At 41.6% G+C, this 20805-nt stretch overlaps 1 protein-coding gene across 1 annotated transcript in view; it reads left to right on the top strand.

Moving 5' to 3' along the window:
* Window positions 1-1742: 1742 nt before the first annotated feature.
* LOC125629022 (uncharacterized) overlaps window positions 1743-20805 on the top strand; it is a 30323-nt gene continuing 11260 nt past the window's right edge. Inside the window, exon 1 of the mRNA XM_048834309.2 lies at window positions 1743-2132. The gene's annotated coding sequence lies outside the window, so the exon portion shown is untranslated. The remainder of the gene's footprint in view (window positions 2133-20805) is intronic.

Below are 20805 nucleotides of genomic sequence, written 5' to 3'. Positions count from 1 at the left end.
CGTGCAGTTTTCTGGTACTGTAGGTCTATAATTGATCTCTGTTACACCCCTCCTGGAACTAGTGTTAGGAGAAATGCATCTCTAAATGGTAATTTTCTGTTTATCTTGTAATTGCTGGATGTGAGCTATTCTAATTGAATTGTGAAGCTCTTCTATAGTGAGCTCAAATGTAGTTGGAATCCACATCAGGCATTACACAAGCCTACGTCATTTCCCTCATGCTTTCTAGTGAGCTCATAAGCTGCTCTAGTACAGGGAACGGGAAGTAAAGGGCTAAGATCAATCCCATGGACGTTAGCAGAACTGAGAGCACACTTTGGCTGAATGTGTCAACTGGCAAATCTGAGTGGTATCTTGCTTTAAAGAACTTATGTAAAGATTGCTTTAGAGATTCAGCCTCAGGGAAGTATCAGAGGGTAGCCGTGTTAGTCTGTACCCACAAAAACAACAAGGAGTCTGGTGGCACCTTAAAGACTAACAGATTTATTTGGGCATAAGTTTTCATGGGTAAAAAAAACATTTCTTCAGATGCATGGAGTGAAAATTACAGATGCAGGCATTATATAATGACATATGAAGAGAAGGGAGTTGCCTCACAAGTGGAGAACCAGTGCTGACAGGGCCAATTCGATCAGGGTGGATGTGGTCCACTCCCAATAACAGATGAGGAGGTGTCAATTCCAGGAAAGGCAAAGCTGATTTTGTAATGAGCCAGCCACTCCAAGTCCCTATTCAAGCCCAAATTAATGGTGTTAAATTTGAAAATGAATTTTAGTTCAGCTGTTTCTCTTTGAAGTCTGTTTCTGAAGTTTTTTTGTTCAAAGTGTGGCTACTTTTAAATCTGTTATAGAATGTCCAGGGAGATTGAAGTGTTCTCCTACTGGCTTTTTAATGTTACTATTCCTGATATCCAATTTGTGTCCATTTATTCTTTTACGTAGGGACTGTCCGGTCTGGCCAATGTACGTAGCAGAGGGGCATTGCTGGCACATGATGGCGTATATCACATTGGTAGACGTGCAGGTGAATGAGCCCCTGATGGTGTGGCTGATGTGGTTTGGTCCTCTGATGGTGTTGCTAGAGTAGATATGGGGACGGAGTAGGCAACGAGGTTTGCTACAGGGATTGGTTCCTGGGTTAGTGTTTCTGTGGTGTGGTGTGCAGTTGCTGGTGAGTATTTGCTTCAGGTTGGGGGCTGTTTATAAGCGAGGACTGGCCTGCTTCCCCAGGTCTGTGAGAGTGAGGGATCATTTTCCAGGATAGGTTGTAGATCATTGATAATGTCCTGGAGAGGTTTTAGGTGGGGGCTGTACGTGATGGGTGGTGGTTTTCTGTTATTTTCCTTGTTGGGCCTCTCTGTAGTAGGTGATTTCTGCCGTGTTAGTCTGTATCCGCAAAAAGAAAAGGAGGACTTGTGGCACCTTAGAGACTAACAAAATTTATTTGAGCATAAGCATAAGCATCCCATGAAGTGAGCTGTAGCTCACGGAAGCTTACGCTCAAATAAATTTGTTAGTCTCTAAGGTGCCACAAGTCCTCCTTTTTTTTAGAGGAAAGGAGTAAGTCATACTCTATATTCAGTAGAAAAGTCCAAGAAACCAATGCTGCTGCTTTACACAGCGTGGGAGGGCTTGGGTCATCAGAGTTCCGCTGCATGTGATACAAAAAGAATCCAGTCGCCAGTTGGTCATTTGCTGTTAGTAAATTAATAAGTACTCACTGAGCAAGCAGTTGCTCCTGGTTAGAGTGCACGGTGCACAGACAGACACTCTGCAACTACTAGTGTGGAACTGCAATACATGCACATTGCCCGATGGCAGCTGATCAGAGTACTGGGAAAAGCTGTACAGATCCACTGCACAGTAGCTGTGGAAGGAATCATTTGATTGGGAGAGTATATCTTTCCACAGGCCCTTGTTCACCGTGCGATGTGCCAAGGGGGTATGGATACCGGTGGATAGATTATACAGCATCATTGTGATTGGGTATTCAGGTCATTTGATACTCCAGGGTGAACCATGCAACCTTGCAGCACTCCACCCCAGAGGTGCCATGGAAGGAAGCCCCACAAAGTCAACCGGCAATCTGGAGTTGGGAGGTTAATTTCCTGCCAGAATTCAGAGGCAGCTCAGGTAAGAATGCACAGCTGGGAACGTAGTGGGTGCAGTTGAGTCAATTTAGACTAGGTTATTCTCTGGAAGCAAAGAGATGCTGGGGCATTGAGCTGATTAGAAACCAGAGCAGGAGGCTCTGGGGAAACACAAGAGTTACCTGTGTGGTTTACAGATTTTGCTTGTGTGTTTATTGGAGCTTACTGCCTGTGATCTTGCATGAAAGGAACGGAGCCAGAGACCCAGGCCAAGTTTGTGCCATTTCGGTTAAATGTTAACCTTTGAAGTAAAACTGAACAGACAAAAAGCATTGATCTTCTAAATACCATAGAGGATCTGGGCCTGAGCCTCCTAATCTGGCCTTGCCATAGCCTCCTTTGGGGACTCCTGCCATTACTTGCTTCACAAGTCCTGTTACTGCAGCAGAGAGCTTTGAATAATGGTCCTAGACAACAACATGCACTTGTAGGATGACACAGGATGGAAAGCTAGAGGGAGGAAGGGAAGGAGTGCAAGAGAGGAAACACCAATTTTCCAGACTGGCATATTCTTTTTTTTGTGCCCTGCATGATCAGAATAACTTGTTTCAGTACATGGGCTTTGGGGATGCTACCGCAGCTAGTTAGTGTCGAGCTGTAGCTCACGAAAGCTTATGCTCAAATAAATTGGTTAGTCTCTAAGGTGCCACAAGTACTCCTTTTCTTTTTGCGAATACAGACTAACACGGCTGTTACTCTGAAACAACTCTCGGTGTTTCAGTACAAGAAATAATGTGCAATAGCCTGGCTTAGAGGTTCTGCCTTGTCTGCATACAGAGTCATAAGACTGTACTAAATTTGTACACTATACAGTGCAGACACTTCCCAAACTGAAGAGGGGTTGCTGTGATTGCTGCCATTGGGTTTTCTTTCATAGGGGGGATGTCTGCTGTTTAGCCTGCGCATGATATTATTTGAAGACATTTGTGACAAGGGCATTGAAATGTGGAGGATGGAGTGGAAGCAATAAAATCTTCATAAGAACATTATAAACCATTAGAAGAACCAAACTATCCATATTTGGCTGATGAAGTGTAATTTAGGGACTATTGTTGTCCTTTATTTCTGATTGCTAGACGGGGATTTTGGCAGTAGATCTGCTTTTTTCCTGGACAAGGTGAAATGACTATTTGGTTTAGTGGCAAAAAGCCACTGTTACAGCACAGCATAGATACTGTTATTTAGGGCATAATTCTTTGAACCTGGCCCACAGAGATCTCTCAGGTACACCAATGTAAGTGAGGTATAACTTCACTGAAGAAAATAATGCCATTACATGGGAAAAGGCTATCTGTGTGCAGGGTTTGATGGCTCCAATTAATTTTAAAGGGTTTTCCTCATGAATAAATAAGCTATCCCCAACTGCCCCCAAACTAGCCTTGACTATCTCTGAACCTACCAATCACTGGTTCATCCATTTCTTGTAGGAATCATTGAAGATGTGGGACTTGAGGAGGGATTTGAAGGAGGAAAGTCAAGCTAAGGAAACGTTAATGTTATTATGGGAACCATGACTCACCCACCTTGCACATATAGGGCCTAATTCTATCCCCATTTATCTGGTGCATTGGAATAAAATTTGAGGATTAGGAAAAAGTCCCGACTAATTTATTGTATGAATGTATTTAACTATGTACAGAACTAGCCCAATAATGAAAGTGGTTATTCCCAAAAATGCATCAAAAACACTCTTGGTGAATATTATTCTGAATCTCAGCCATTAACAATATTGAGACGTGCAACAAAATATAAATATGTATGTGCTATCAGGGGTCTGGCAGATGCCCTGGAGCCCAAGTAATATGCACGCAGGTTGGATGGTCATCACTTCTGCAGCAACCTAGGAATGGACATTCCTAGAGTTATGTGCTACTCCCTGGTTTTCTTTGGAGCTAGACACAACACTGAGGTGGTGTCTGGCTGGCTTGACTGTAGGGTGTAGCTTGGAGCTGGAAGCCACGCAGACTAGCTAATTAGCTTTTACTCAGTAAGTGAAGGAAGAGATCAGTAGGGAAAACTGATACATCCTGAACAGGTTGGGGTTTCAAGCTATGCCTCTTCTTCCTGTGATACCTGAACGATTAGAGGAGGAGCACTGTGAATTCCCACAAGAGTCTGACAAAGCACCAAAAGGATGTCTCAAAGATGACCTCAGACTGTGGTCTGTGGTAGTTGACAAGACTGTAGTCTGTGCTAGTTGACAAGACTTCTTCTAGACATAGATTTAGCTGAGGATTTAGTGAGCATTTTTGGTTAGTATCAGATATTCCCTATCATCCATAACGCATATTTTTCCAGTATATCAAAAGGATTTTCTTCTCTTATAAATATACTTAAACTCTATAAACCGGGGGGGAGGGGCAGTATTTTGCACATACTGCTTTATCTTATACTTAGAAATTTACAGAATGAATTATTTTTTCTCATATTATCTCAGTTGTTTATAACCATCATAAAGGAGGGAAGGAAACAGTCTAACATGACCATCATCACAATACACAGCTATCACATCCTGGCAGGAAGGGACCCTATTATTGAATATGGAGCCAATCTTTAAGCCAGAACACTGAATAACAAGACTGAGGGTGTTCGGTAGTAACCTACAAGGAGACTAAATACTTTTGGGGATCTGGGTCCAAGTTCATTAAGACTTCTATCCAGCTAAGAGCTCTACAAGCATGGACACTTACTTTTTCTCATTGTCTGTTGGCTTTACTAGGATTCAGCACAGGAGTAAGGGTTTGCACTTGTGGAGCTATCTGCAAATTTGAGGTCTAAACTTCCAGCCAAAATTAAAACTACCTGGTGCTGTCAGCTCTGGATGGGAAGAAGCTGGCTACCGTGACACCTGCTTTGATAGATTTTCTTTTCTTTTGGTTCAGCTGGTAATCTCTCTCTCTCTGGATGATTTGCAGGGTACTAAACCTGTGTAGTCTGCGTCCCACGGAAGTCAATGACAAAACTCCTCTTGATTTTTAATGGGTTCAAAATTTTGTCCACATTAGTCACCCCCTGTGTACCAATGCTGCAATAAGATGACGAACTAGTTTTGTTTAAGGATTTGGGAGAGAGACTCATGTTTCCCCACGACAAAGACCATACTGTGTAGAAAAAAAAAGGGAATATATTCATAATAGAATGCCTGCAATTCTGTTATAGGCAAGTGTAAATAAATAAAAAAATATATCCAGGGCCACATTCTGATACCTTAGCTGAAACTCACATTATAACATGAGCAGTGCCATTGATTTCAGTGGGACTATTTGCAAAGTAAGGTGCTACTAATTGTGAGTGAGAAAATCTGAAGCTGTCCCCAGTGCTTAATTTGTAATGAAAGAGGTGCCAGGACTCAAGCAATTAGGTGTCGATCTCAAGCAATTTTTTTATGTTCATAACCATTGGGGCAAGCCCAGAAGCGCTGGGGCTATGAACTGCCAAGCTTGGAGGTCCTGGAGCTCAGCCCGGCACAAATTAGGCACTGGTCAGCGCCTCTCAGCCAGAGTGCATGTTGTGGACCCCTCTCTGACTGTTCCATGAGCCTGCTCTGCGTCCCCCAGCGTGGCCATGCCCACAGCGCCAGGCTGCCTCCTGGAGCTTCCCTGCCCTGGTGTCCATTTCCCCCGCCCCACACTGTGCCCTGGCTGCTTGGTCACCTCCCCACTCTCTGGCAGCTCGCCTGGTTCCTCACTGACAGCACTGGGGAGTCTCTGCCTCTCCTGGGCCCCTCAGGGGGCAGCGGCCTCCTGGCAGGAGCCCCCCCCAGTAAGGCAAGGGGGCGCTGGCGGAAGCGCTGCTGGGGGGTGATGTCCCCGGCCCCAGAAGACTCTCTGCCCAGGATGTGGGAGCTCAGCTTGTGCCGATTTAGCCACAGCCACTGGGCATTGGGCAGGCTTAGCGCGCTGCTGGCCTCGCACAGGGGTGCAGGCGAGGCGGTGGCGTTGGAACTTGTGGGCAAAGCGGCTGCAGCCCCAGAGCAGAAAGGGAGCTCTGTGGCCAGAATGAGTCTCCTGCTGTACCCCAGTACCGGTAACTGACGTGGGAAGCCCAGAGGTGCTGGGGCTACAACCTGCCAAGCTAGAGGCACAAACTGAGCCCCGGCGCAAATTAAGCACTGGCTGTCCCCTTGCGACTGGGCATAAAGAGTTGCCACATTAATGTGATATGAAACTAGTATAATTCAACATTTGATGCTTTTCTGTGTGACGTGCTGACAGCTGCTGTCATGCACTGTCTTTTGGTTCTAGCAGTCTAATAGACTACAATTATACCTTACTTAACATGATGTGACAGAAGAGGTGCACGTGTAAGATAACACGTCAGTCTCACAGGTAAAACAGGTTGATAGAAATGGTAACTACTAGGGCTGTCGATTAATGACAGTTAACTCACACGATTAACTAAAAAACATGAATCGCGATTAATTGCACGGTTAAACAATGGCATACCGATTGAAATTTATTAAATATTTTGGATGTTTTTCTACATTTTTAAAGACATTGATTTCAATTACAACACAGAATATAAAGTGCACAGTGCTTGTAATTGAAATCAATGTATTTGAAAATGTCGAAGACATCCAAAAATATTTAAATAAATGGTATTCTATTATTGTTTAACAGCATGATTACTTTCACACTTAATCACGATTAATTTTTTTAATCTCTTGACAGCCCTTGTAGCTACAATGTGGGGTAAAACCTGTTCCCACAATCCCTGCACCCAAGTCTATGTTGATACAGAACCTTCTTTCATAGTCAGTTTTTCCAATAAAACTTTTTACACCCACCCAGCCTATCATGTATTTTCATCTCCCCAAATGCCACAATTGCTGCTTTTGGTTGTGCCTTCTAATGCTGTGCCAACCACAGTAGGGGGCAAAAGGTAAGGAGTGTCTTGAAGAATAGCTGTGTCACTCACAGCTTCTGGATTCACAGCAACTGGCAGCCCAGCACCTCAACTGGTACAAATGTCTGAGTTTCATTTTTGCTTTCAGCTATGCCTCCAACAAAGCATGATATGAAGTCCATCCACTAGGAGGTGGGTGGCAGTGAAAGCCAAGACTGAACTAATCTTCCTCATGGGGAGACTGCCAGCATATTTTAGGCCTTTAAACTTAGGTTTTGTTAATTAAGAAAGAAAAAGCTGCAGAAGTTTGTACCAAAAGAAGTGTTTGGAAGCAATCAAAAAAAGTCACTTTCAAGAGTTTGGAGGTGAAGCATTTCTCGGTAGTGTTTGCCATCCAAACGTTGTAGGACATTGCTGGGATGTGGAAGTAACTAGAAGTTGACTATATGCAAAAGAGAAAATGCTGGTCTGTTTCCTTTGGCCAAACTGCTCTGTGTGGAAGAGGTGAATAGTTTCACTAGCGAAGTGGCTTTGTTTAAAAAGCATTTCAAGAACCATTTGCAGGGCTTAATTGGTTGTGGGGTTTGTATACTAAATAGTTGTGAGCTATTTTCCCTTTGAGCTTTACGGGGAGCTGTTTGAGACCTACATGCAGGGTTTTCAATACCATAGTCCCTGGGGCTGACTCTGTGGCCGGCTTTCTGAAAAGGCAGACCTGTGGCCTGTGCAGCAGCAAAGAGCTAAGCTGAAACGCAGGCGTGGGAGTGCAGTAGTGGCTGTGCATCATTTGCCATGACACCTTGGCCAGCCTTCCTATTTCCTCCACTTTCTAACACGGAATTCCCATTAAGTTCCCCAGCTATCCTCATTACTTACAATACATTTCTACTTGACGTTACATAGAATCGTCGCATGTATGTTTATTCACTTAACCTATTTTCTCTAACAGCAGCAGATGATACCCTTCTGGGGGGATACGTACGTGACCTCCTCCCCCTCCTCTTCCTCCTCAGGATGAATTGTGGGTTGTTACTTGATTTCCTTCCTACCAAACCATCCTATCCTGCAGCCCTCACTCAACCCCATCAGCTCTCTCCCTTGTACCCCTCTAATGTCTCCCACCCTAACACTCTCTGAGAGCTATCTGTAGCTCCTGACACCACCTCCCCGAAGCTAGTCAGTCTGTCTGGTTGTCACTGACTCAGTCACAGAAGGAAAGAAAGAAAGGAAGGAAGGGGAACCAGAGTGGTTCCTATTCCAGCACATCCTTTTTGTGCTTGTGCTGCATGCTCCTCAGCCAATGGGGAGCGGATTCTGAATCAGTTTCCACCTGCACCTAATTAATTAGATATGTTCTGACCACACCTGACTTTTAAGTGTCTAATATCTACCTTGGGATGCCCCTGCCCAGCTTGAAAGTCCTACTTGGATGCTTATGTCCTTGAGCATGCCCACAAGGACATACACAAATGGCACCAGAATATTTAGCCCTCTGCTTCTTTTAGATCCTAACAAGAATGCAATGCATTAGAGGAAGCTATAAAAAGGATTCTTTATTAAAAAAAAATCTTTAAAAAGGCTAGTGTATTATTTTGCAGTTTTCCATGTTGTTTATTGTGTACTGCAGTGTAAGCAAGAAATGAATGTAGAATGAACGAGGGTTGGAAAGGAAATTCAATAAATACGAATATAATGCCACTCTTTCCTTTAGCATCATTGTTTTGGGGATTTTGTAAAGCACCTTTGGGCTATAGGAACACAAGTCCCATTGAAATGCAGTGGGATTTGAGCTCCTAAATCTCCTTTTAAAATCTCTTCCTGTAATTTCTTTATGGTCTTTAAGGCATTCCTGCAATAAAGGCAACAATGGTGCATATTATATTATATGATAAATTGCAATTCCTCACTAGGTCACTAGGGTTATACTTGGATCGGTTTTGATAAATTTGATAGTCTAACTGACAATGGCTGCTTTGTGATATTTTTTGAAGTTAAAATTAATCCATTGCCACACCAGTGTGATTTTTCTCATCATCTTGATCAAACAGCACAGTCATTGTGACGACTTCCCTCTTGTATACACCAAGGGCATTACAAAATGTGACAACTTGTTCCGTGCAACAATAATAGTGCACAGTTAAAGGAGCAGAAGTAAGGAAATGCAAAAGTTAATGTTCCAGCAGCCAAGTAAATTGTGCTATTCTGTATGTTGAAGGGTATAGAATGCATTACACATAACGAGTAACCTATTAAGCTACAACCTAACAAGAAAACATATGCCTTTTTGGCTGAGTTAACGCAACAGGAGCCTTAACTTTTGACTTTCCTGATTTTTGCTATTTGGCTTGCAGAGCAAGCTCTGTAAACCCAGTGACACCCGAGATTCCCAAGGACCCACAGCCTTTGCTCCCATGGAGCTCACCACATGCATAGTGCTCCCTTGACAGAAGCAGTGCTCCCATTGGTTTCCTTGTCTCCACCTGTAAAAAGACCCCATCACTGAGGGAAAAGGTTAAGTAGGGTGTGACAGTTAAGGCTGCTTGAAACAGCAATGCATCCTAAATAAATATCTACTTGGATATCCTCCAAGTCCGCCAGGGAAGCAGACCATAGATGGCATGTGCTCATGTGGCCTCTCCTATCCTGGGATGTTCCCAACGTTCAGAGTTACTGCAAGGGGCTCTCCATGGATTTTGAAAGCAGGAAAGCACGTGACATGCTTTTACCCGTGGCATTAGAGAACATTCATTTTCAGTGTCTTGACCTAATGGTTAGCCGATAAAACAGTACAAGCAGCAAGAGAAACCTTTCTGTGTTGCCAACTCTTGTGATTTTATCATGAGTCCCTTGCAATATTTAGTGTATTTCTTAACCCCACCCCTCACCCCAGGTCCTGGAGCCATGAACTTATGTGAGAACCTCCTTTTTTTTTTTTTTTTTAAAGTGAGTTTCTAGCCTTCATGGTTATGGAGGAAAGCCTGAAACTGTGTGACCCCTGAAGGCTCAAAACCCTGGAGACCTATAATAGATCCAGAAGTTATGATTTTTTTTTCAATCATATAGTTTTAAGCCAATTCCTTCATTTTAGAGCCTGACATGATCTGTGAATGCTTGGGTTTGACAGTCATATATCCGGGATAACAAAGGCAATATCCAGTTTGACCAATTTACCAAGACAGAGGCTAACAGGAGGAAAGAATTTGACCCTTACTTAGGGACTTTGAACTCTGGACTTGATCTTTTCTTCCAGGAGTGAATTTTCTGTTCTAGACATTACATTATGGTTTCCAGATCTTGAAAATAAGTGAAATAACATCTCTGTGTGGCATATTACACCTTCCCATTTGGCCTTCACAGTTGTGAGTTGCAATTTCTTTAATATAAAATATGCAAAATCTGTGAGAGAGACACACACATAGGCAAGCAGATGGATAGAAAAACTGAGCTGCTCTGGCACATCAGTATTTTTGAGCCTACGTGAAGTATCTCTCTGTGGTCCCACACATAAAGATTGCTTTAAGGAGCACTTTGATGAATGGAGCCATTCAATTTTTTAAAACCCTTTTAAAAAATATTGAGTGTTTGTGAAATCAGATTCCCTGTGAAATCAACAGTTACATTTTACCTGCTTTACAAACTCACACTGAGAAACTGGGGTTCTCATTAAACTGTGTCCTTCAAGAAGCTTCTTTCTTTCTTTCTTTCTTTCTTTCTTTCTTTCTTTCTTTCTTTCTTTCTTTCTTTCTTTCAAGTTGCTGGCTTAAAATGCTCTTATCAAGAGGAAATCTATCCATGCGAATTCAGAAATGACAGATGCCACTTGTATATTTTAGTGGAAAAACAACAATGCACAGCAAGAGTTCATGATTTTCTCTCTCTCTCATACTTATCTTTTTTACAGGTACACTCTGCAGTATTTGGTGCATTTGTCTTTGGAGATGAAAAGATACTTTACAGGGATTGGAGTCGATTTCTAATGGCATTACTATGCCACAAAACGGAATGCTATGAATGACAGTCACCCGGGTTTTCATAAATGCAGCTCTTGTGTTGCCAAAACACAAAAGTGATTTTTGTTTGTGATGTCCTTTTGAAGGCTGTACTAATCCATCCTTATTCTTTTAAAATAATAATAATATTGTTGCCAATTATATATTGAATTTAATTTTGGGCATAAGATCTCTCAGAACTCTAAAAACTTGCCTTAAATTAATTAATTCCACGGATTTGTCAAGGGCAAGGTCAGAATCAGAATCCTATTCAATTTCTAGAGGATACAGGGTTTCCTTAATTGTTAAAATGTTATCAGTGGGGGATGGGGGAACCAGCTCTTTTGAGTTTCTCTCAGCTGAACACAACAGTATACTCTTTGTCTGCTTAACTCAGTGGGCCATTTGAACTGTACAAATCATCAAGACCCAAATACCTCCCACGCTAAAATGGAACATTTCCCCTAATGAAAGTACAATAATCTTATAAATCTAATTTGGGATAGATTCAGAGGGTTTTTCTGAGCAGCAAGTTATGTAGGGATTTTAAATGAAATCACAGAAGGAAAATCAACCTTCCAAGTCAATTCGGGGCTTTCTTTATATTATTTTTCCCTTTGGACATAAAATACTTCAAATAAAAGTTCTATTAACTAAAGCTCTAACCACAGATTAAATATTTCTGCTGACATTATTTGACTGATAATATCCATTTCAAAGTTCAAATTTTAATAAGGTATTATAAAGCATAGGAAGAAACAAGCTAATCAAGCCAAGTTTCATATTCCCCCTCTTTGTACAAAATGATAAGTGAATTTAAAGCTATGCTTTGTCTCTTTAATATCTGCTAAATATGGATGAATTACTGAATATATATTTATTCTTAGACTCATTTGAAGGCAAATATTTACAAGGCTTTTCTCTTGTAATCTGATTTTAATATCTCAACTGAAAATAATTCATAACATGTGGCTTCAAATACCCTGTAGTTAAAGAGGCCAAAAATTAATTAGCTGAATCTCGCAAGGGTTTCTTGAAACTGACCTTGAAAGAAAAAAATTGTACTGTTTAGCAGATTATAGTACAGTGTTGTTACCAGTGCTAAAAATTTCAGTAGTAAATAACAAAGACCGAGAACAACCCTATTCTGATCTATGGTATTGATGCTTGCATATCCTTTGGTTTTCTATGGATCTTGAATGAGCACTTCTGTCGTCCAGTGCGTTCTGACCTTTTCGCACTGAAATTGTTCATATGTGTGTTGGTACGTACATGAAGATCAGTGTGTTTTTTTTGCAATCGAGGGCAAACACATCCTTTTCTCCTTCTCACCAAATTACATTCCAGAAGGTACAGAAAAAGTTACAGTGTTACTGACCCTTATTCTACATCCTCTACATGTGTCTAGGAAGCCAAGGAGAACAGAAATACCTACTCAGTACTAAAAGAACAGGAGTACTTGTGGCACCTCAGAGACTAACCAATTTATTGGAGCATAAGCTTTCGTGAGCTACAGCTCACTTCATTGGATGCATAAAATGGAACGTATAGTAAGATAGATAGATATATAATATATACATACAGATAAGCTGGAAGTTACCAAGTCTGAAACCTACTCAGTACTGACCACCCGACCTGAAAGACAAGTCTCCTTTTGAAGACAGTTACTCTTCTCTCTCTGAAAGAATATGTTGCTGCTGCTGAGTATATGGGGAGGAAATGTTTTTTGGCAGCTGGAGTTTCTGGTGCCTTACTCCAGTCATTTCATGATGGATTTATGCACTATTGTGCCTACTAATGCACAAATACATATTTTATTCAGTATAAATACAGTTAAGTGGGCCTGATTCGCCACTGCCTTGCCCCTGGTATAGTCAGCCATGGCTGTGTAAAGGAGGCCCTTTCAAGAACTGCTATATTATTTTGTAGGAAGCATTTATGGCATTATACTAACTCTAGCTTTGCTGATGTGCATATAGTGTTCATCTTATTATGTAATCGGAAGTATTTTAAAACATCCTATTTATTTTCTCTATTCTTTGGCTTCTGTTTCAGAACAGTAGGGGCTAAATTCTGGCCCATCAAATGGGTGCGCAGTGCTATTGTAACCCCCTTGCACCTGGCCTGGAGCAAGAATTATCTTCATAAGTGTGTGCATGTGTGTGTGTGTTTGTGTGTATGTGTGTAATTTCCATTGCTGGATTGGCAGGTATACCTGTGCAAATCACTGTCTCTACTCCTCAAGCTGACAAAAGAATTCACCTCTCTGATTCCTGTCGTGGATGGTCTGTGTGGTGATTGGAGGAAGCCAGAATTAGGCAAGAAACACTGACCTACATGCTCCCACACTTCTTGCTGGTGTTCTGGTTCACTCAAAGGCACAGAGCTCAGCCAGAATTCAGCTCTGGAGCAGAAGAAAGCAAGCAAAACACTTGGCTTGTTTCAGCACCTTCTGCCTGCCTGTCCTCATCTTGGAGGAAGTTCTGTGTCATTCAAGGTGCAATGTCCCAATGATTACCCCGATGGCATTACCATACTGACATCATTTAAATGGCAGAGGCCTGTGGCAGCATGTCTTCTCATTTAAATCACGTGGAAATCTGAGCAGGATCATGCTTGCATAAATCCATCTAAGCTGCCTTCTTCTAATGCACTCATTGACATTTTTTTCTAGGTGCTAATCATCTTCCAAGGAATCAAACAGCACAAAAATATTTGCCAGGATTTTTTCAATTTGTTTTTTAAATGAAAAATTGTAGAGCCAAAGCTCTATTTAGGCAAAAGAGTCCCTTTGCTCTGTGGAAGAACATTTGAATGTGGATGAAGTCTGCTGGCTGAATTCTGAATATACTGTAATGTCTTTACTGAAGCCTAACCCAAGCTGGCTTTCAGATTTTTATAAAAGGCATTGGGAAACTGACATGACATCAGGGGATGTGACTGCTAGAGAAGTTTAGCCTAAATACTCAAAATATTGTTTAAGATTTATGGCTGGGTTTTTCAGTGTTGGCTTGCCTCTGCTCCCACTGAAGTCTATGGTAAAATTCCCATTGATTTCAATGGGAGCAGAGTTAGGCCAAAAAGGAGTATTTTTGAAAACCCTACCTGAGGTGCCTAGAGCTGCAGCATCCCTCATGTTTGGTAAAGTTAGTTTATTCCAAAAATACCACTGTCATATGAAACTGAAATAAATACTTAGAGCAGACCCAGAGAGTTATGTACACACATCTTATTTGGTGAGTGTGCATGTGAGTGTGTGTGTGTGTGTCTCATAGGCAACCTTGAATACTTGATCCCTTGGATCATAAAAACAACAGAACAGGCCAGGGAGCCAATGTCAGAGATGAAGCTGAGGTGGTGTGCAAATTCCCTGTATCCCTAGGAGTCATTACTTTAGGTATCCTACCATATGGTGCTTGATTTGTCTGCAAGTCTTCCAGACTGGCTAAAGCGTCATATGTTTAAATGCATTTCTGGGATGCTGCCAGTCAGCATTCTCCAGTGTTACACTTTTCAGAGTAGCAGCCATGTTAGTCTGTATCCGCAAAAAGAACGGGAGTACTTGTGGCACCTTAGAGACTAACAAATTTATCTGAGCATAAGCTTTCATGAGCTACAGCTCACTTCATTGGATGCATTCAGTGGAAAATACAGTGGGGAGATTTATATACACAGAGAACATGAAACAATGGGTGTTACCATACACACTGTAAAAAGAGTGGTCAGGTTAGGTGAGCTATTACCAGCAGGAGAGAGAAAAAAAACCTTTTGTAGTGATAATCAAGGTGGACCATTTCCAGCAGTTGATAAGAACGCGTGAGGAACAGTATGGGGTGGAAATAAACATGGGGAAATAGTTTTACTTTGTGTAATGACACATCCACTCCCAGTTTTTATTCAAGCTTAATGTAATGGTGTCCAGTTTGCAAATTAATTCCAGTTCAGCAGTCTCTCACTGGAGTCTGTTTTTGAACTTTTTTTGTTGAAGAATTGCAACTTTTAGGTCTCTAATCGAGTGACCAGAGAGACTGAAGTGTTCTCCAACTGTTTTTTGAATGTTATAATTCTTGATGTCTGATTTGTGTCCATTTATTCTTTTATGTAGAGACTGTTTGGTTAGCCAATGTACATGGCAGAGGGGCACTGCTGGCACATGATGGCATATATCACATTGGTAGACGTGCAGGTGAACGAGCCTCTGATAGTGTGGCTGATGTGATTAGGACCTATGATGGTGTCCCCTGAATAGATATGTGGACACAGTTGGCAACGGGCTTTGTTGCAAGGATAGGTTCCTGGGTTAGTGGTTCTGTTGTGTGGTGTGTGGTTGCTGGTGAGTATTTGCTTCAGGTTGAGGGGCTGTCTGTAAGCAAGGACTGGCCTGTCTCCCAAGATCTGTGAGAGTGATGGGTCATCCTTCAGGATAGGTTGTAGATCCTTGATGATGCGCTGGAGAGGTTTTAGTTGGGGGCTGATGGTGATGGCTAGTGGCGTTCTGTTATTTTCTTTGTTGGGCCTGTCCTGTAGTAGGTAACTTCTGAGTACTCTTCTGGCTCTGTCAATCTGTTTCTTCACTTCAGCAGGTGGGTATTGTAGTTGTAAGAATGCTTGATAGAGATCTTGTAGGTGTTTGTCTCTGTCTGAGGGGTTGGAGGAAATGTGGTTGTATCGCAGAGCTTGTAGACAATGGATCGTGTGGTGTGGTCTGGATGAAAGCTGGAGGCATGTAGGTAAGTATAGTGGTCAGTAGGTTTCCGGTATAGGGTGGTATTTATGTGACCATCGCTTATTAGCACTGTAGTGTCCAGGAAGTGGATCTCTTGTGTGGACTGGTCCAGGCTGAGGTTGGTGGTGGGATGGAAATTGTTGAAATCATGGTGGAATTCCTCAAGGGTTTCTTTTCCAGGGGTCCAGATGATGAAGATGTCATCAATGTAGCGCAAGTAGAGTAGGGGCATTAGGGGTCGAGAGCTGAGGAAGCGTTGTTCTAAGTCAGCCATAAAAATGTTGGCATTCTGTGGGGCCATGCGGGTACACATTGCAACGCCGCTGATTTGAAGGTATACAGTGTCCCCAAATGTGAAATAGTTCCCCAAAATAATGCTTTTAATGGCAGTTCTTCTGGCAGCGATGGGAAAAAAAAACAACAACCAGCAACTGGTTAGTGCCCTCTGAATTCAGACTTACTGTAGCCCTGCTATTAAGAAGTATTGCGGCATTGTAAATGCGTGAAGGATCCACACTTAGTCTAGTACTTTGGATCATTTCAATTCACATCTGAAGCAAGTAGTAGTGCTTTTATCAATGAATGGGTCCACTTTAAAAAGGTATTCTTCATTTTACAAGAGTTGTTCCTGTTCCTGACATAACTGGAAACCTCACATCTTTCCTTAATCAGAAATGACTTCTGCAAATGCCGGTTACATTTCATTTGTGAATGAAGTCAAGGAATGGTTTTAGCCAGTCTCACGTACTTAGATAAAGGCTGTTATATTCTCTGGCGTAAAAGCTCCTTCTGTATACAGCTCCATATTGTGCACTTTATCAGTGTGATGTGATCTTACTGCCACAGTAAAGAATGACTATCATAAGTATCTGGTAATTGCTACAGTACAACGTAGCTTGGCAAAACCCCACTTGTAATTGCTAATCTTGGGCTCAGAAAACACAAATTCAAAATATATGAAGTTGTTTTTGCCAAACTTTGTTTTGTAACAATGTCATTGAAGACTGAACCGTTAAAATCCACCCCCCCCTTACCTTCTAATGCTTTTACAGAAACAAAGACAGTAAAATTTGGAGTGGGTGATGCTTTATGTACAGTGTCTATCTTAGGGTTTAGTATAATGCTCAGAACTATACTATCTGCATTCTTTACCTTTCATCACAGGATCTTTACTGTCTGCCACACTTGGAATGGCGTGTATTTCCTCTCTCCTTGTCGGCGTCAATATGGGTCTTTAAAGAACCATTCTTCACCAGACACTTTGCTCGCTCAATTCAAGCTCATAATGAAAAATATATGCCAGAGCAATAACAGGGACCTTGCTGCAATCTTTGAGAGATTTTTCACTTGTGTTTGCTGCTATAATACTCTCCCTTCCACAACACAACCCCTCCCCACAGCCATCTTTAAAAAAAAGAGTGTATTTAATTGCAATGCTTTGAAAATCAGGTTTAGAAGCTAAGGATGTGGATGGTTAAACTGTTGTGACAAAAATAGCTCCAGGGAACTATCTAAATACACTGGGCGAATTGCTGTATCAATCTATGGAACTTGGATCCAGTCTCTGCTGGTTTACAGTATTAGCAAATTCTACTACAGAGTTTACAGCACAGTGTATACACTCCAAGGCTGTTATAGCCGTAATCCATTTTTTAATGCTTTGTGTCAGGCATCCCTGCTGCTCTCTAACCATTCTTTAATAATAAGACAAAAGTGATATTTTAGGGTAACAGTTAATAAATAACGTGACTTATCCAATCACACCTTTCACGAAAATATTATTATCTTTTGACAGATTCATTACTGTAGAGACATCGGGAACTGATGAAACATTCTCTAATTCTACCACTAGTACATTTTCTGTAGTTGTCTTTCTTTTAATTTAATTCGCCTACTCTGAAAGCATACTGTCCATTGCAATTATCGAATGAGCATTTAATCTAGCATAACTAAGGCATTTTAATCTTTTCTTATGGAAAAACGATTAAATGGTCATAACATCGCTATGATGTGCGTTCATTTACTTGCGACTTAGAGAATCAAAGTTTCCACTGGTCTAATAACTGAACTGCAAGTAAAACTAAGGCTTCAGTGCTGAGCATTGGCTGATCATGCTTCAGGAGGATTGTTTTTTATTTGATAATATTGCACAGAGTGGGGGAAATATTTTGTTATCACCTACTTCTGGCATAATTGTTCCTAGAGGGGGGCAAACCCAGCATATGTCAGTGTGTTTCTCTGGGTGAGCTTTGTTTTATTATTTCTTAAACTAGAGCTTTCTGTGATGTTTGTGTAATTAAGGTTTACCGGCACAAATGTCCATGGAAAGTGAATTTAAAACTTACCCACATGAATATTTGCAGAAAATGAATGTGTAGTTCACATGTTTACTGGAAGTCTCTGCACACTCTTCCATTCAAGAAGCAAAAGCAACACCAGATGACTTATCTGTGTCATCCAAACACATAGATCACAGATCATCATGGCGCAGTGCAGTGATTCTTAACTTTTTTCATATTGGTACCCCCATTCCTATATAGGCAGGATCCCCCTTCGAATTAGCCATATGGTAAGGGCAGATTGGTGATTACTTGCATCTGTGCAACCCCCAAGTTGAGAAATCCCTGAATATGAATAGTGTATACTATCTAGCAAATATTTGCAGAGAACTGCTTCAAATCAGTCCTTAGATTTAAAAAAGGTAAAATAATTTTAAATAATAAATGTATTAGAGGAAAAGGAGGCTAAACTTGTCAGGTAAAATATTTGTTGTAAATTACTCACTCACTCTAGTCTCAATGCCTGCTGCTTTTTACTGGCATGTTATTTTGTTTTTAAATGACTGGGTCTATATGCTTTAAAATAAAGGATGATGTGGACTCCACAGCTTTGGAGCCTTTACCCAGATACTAATCAAAAACCTTTGGGGATTATTATGCCACCGTCTTTGCACACAATTTAGAGACATGGAGAAAGTGGCTATATTAGACGTAACATTCAACAAACCATAGTACATTCACTTACATAAAACTTGGCTATGGCAGAGTTCAGATTGCAGTCCAGAACAGTACCATGTTCTAGGACAGGTTGGAAAATGCCTTTTTTCCCCCCCAAAGAAAAACATCTATTTTTCAGCAAAAAATCTAACCCCCCAAAACTTTTGGGTAAGAATCAAAAATTTTGACTTGGAAATACTGTTGCAGTGCTTCTTGTGAATTGTAGTTTGGGTGTCTCGTGTCCTCGTTCTCCTTAAAGCCTGGACTCCCTGACAATACAACCATCCCATGGTGCATTAAGGTCTCTTCCCTCTTGCTGAGCTTCTGTGCTGCATCATGGGAGTCCCTAGCCACAGAGCATCATGGGATTCTAATCCAGTGTAGGACCATAGTGAGAAAAGTCATTTCCATCGCATGGTTGTTCATTGGCCAGTGTGAAATGAATTTATGGTCTGAGCCCAGTTTCTAGAAGATAGATGTCCAATCCATCAAACTTCACCATCACAACTGGCAATAGTTGGTGCTGTGTCGGCAGCCTCAGAGAGTCCAGTTACTGAATGAGCATGGAGATTGGAATACCATAGCATCACCAGAGCTGGTTGCTCCAGGTAGAGTTGAGACATACTGATGGACCAGTTTGGAGAAGCTTAGTTCATACTTCCACTGTCCATTCTGCGCCTGTCTGTAAATAGGGCACTTCAAGTGCAGACCAAATCTAAAAAGTGGCTGTGTAAAAATGACTATGCGGGATTCCATCTTTATGGGTTATCAGTAATGCTAGAACAAATCTACTCAGTCTCTGAGTAAGAAGATATTTTTCCTAATTGTCACTGAAACGAGTTCAGTCTGGGATTTCAGAGGAAAGCGGTATCTTTTTTGGCTCATATACCAACCACAATGAGGATTCTGCCAATGGAACTTGTTCTTGTTAAAAATTCTGTTGATGTTGTGGGCACCAGAAAAATATCCACCTCACTCTTTCATTTTGTTAACTAAGACAATGTCTATACTGCAGTGACAGGGTGCGAGTGCAGCTTGAGTAGGCACACTTGTGCTAGCTAGCTCAGACCCTGGAGCAGTGAAACCCTTTAGTGTGGGTTAGCCTAGGATTCTGGGCTGGCTTGTAGCTGCAATCATATCCTGTGTTTGCCATACAGACATACCCTAAGAAGGTGCCATTTTCATAGTCACTTTCTGACCTTAACTGCACAGTGGCTGGGGCTGTCAATCCAGCACCTTTCACAAGCACAAAATTCCTATTGTTTGGTTTTGGAGTATATGTACCTTTTAAAGACATTTACCGAAACATTTTCTAACATGGTGGAGATGGGAAGATCGCTGGGCACCGTTTGTTTTAAGGAATGGGCCTTTGTTTCTTACTTGATGTGTCTTTTTCCAGATCAATGTTGATATAAACAGTGGGCCCAATTTTCGTCTGATGTATAGCTGCATAGATCTGTTGAGCTCATGGAGATATTCTGACTTACCGGATGGGAATCTGACTCAGTTGACAGAACTATTGTTCTCCTTGCAGATAAAAACAGTAGCTATTCTTTAACAGGAAAGATGGATCCTCTTGGACTTCAGTACAGTGGTAGCAACTTGGGGTGTGGCAGGCTACTCCGCTTCCTGATTAGTAGGAATGGGGAAATTCACTTTGCCTAATTCTGGACTTGCTCAAATATAAGGGGTTTGCAAGATCGACTCAAACTCAAAGGTTATAGTGTCTACATCCTACAGTAGAGACCATGAGACAGGAAGCAGAGAGGGGAAAGTAAAATATCCTATTTGTTCTGATGTCTTGAGGGCAAGGCAAGCGGCACCTGTAGCCTCCAAAGTGGGTGGTGCTGCTTGGAGAGAAGTGTGGTCAGAGCAGATGGCTGTTAGAGTACATCTTTTGGGCATCCTCTGCCAGCAGGGGGACTGCAGTGCAAACATTGCCTGCCCTCCCCAGAGTAGGATCTTCTACATCTTGGGAAAATCCAAGACGCCTTCAACTTAGTGAAATCTGCACCTCCTGTTGGAATCATTTGAAGTTTTATGAGAAATTTAACAAAATCAAGATATTAATACCCAGACTTTGGGGACACCATCTTCTTT

This window comes from Caretta caretta, chromosome 1, assembly GCF_965140235.1.
Source record: "Caretta caretta isolate rCarCar2 chromosome 1, rCarCar1.hap1, whole genome shotgun sequence".
NCBI lineage: Eukaryota > Metazoa > Chordata > Testudines > Cheloniidae > Caretta > Caretta caretta.
The sequence above is the reverse complement of the archived record's forward strand: the minus strand, read 5'-3'. Positions and strand labels throughout refer to the sequence as shown.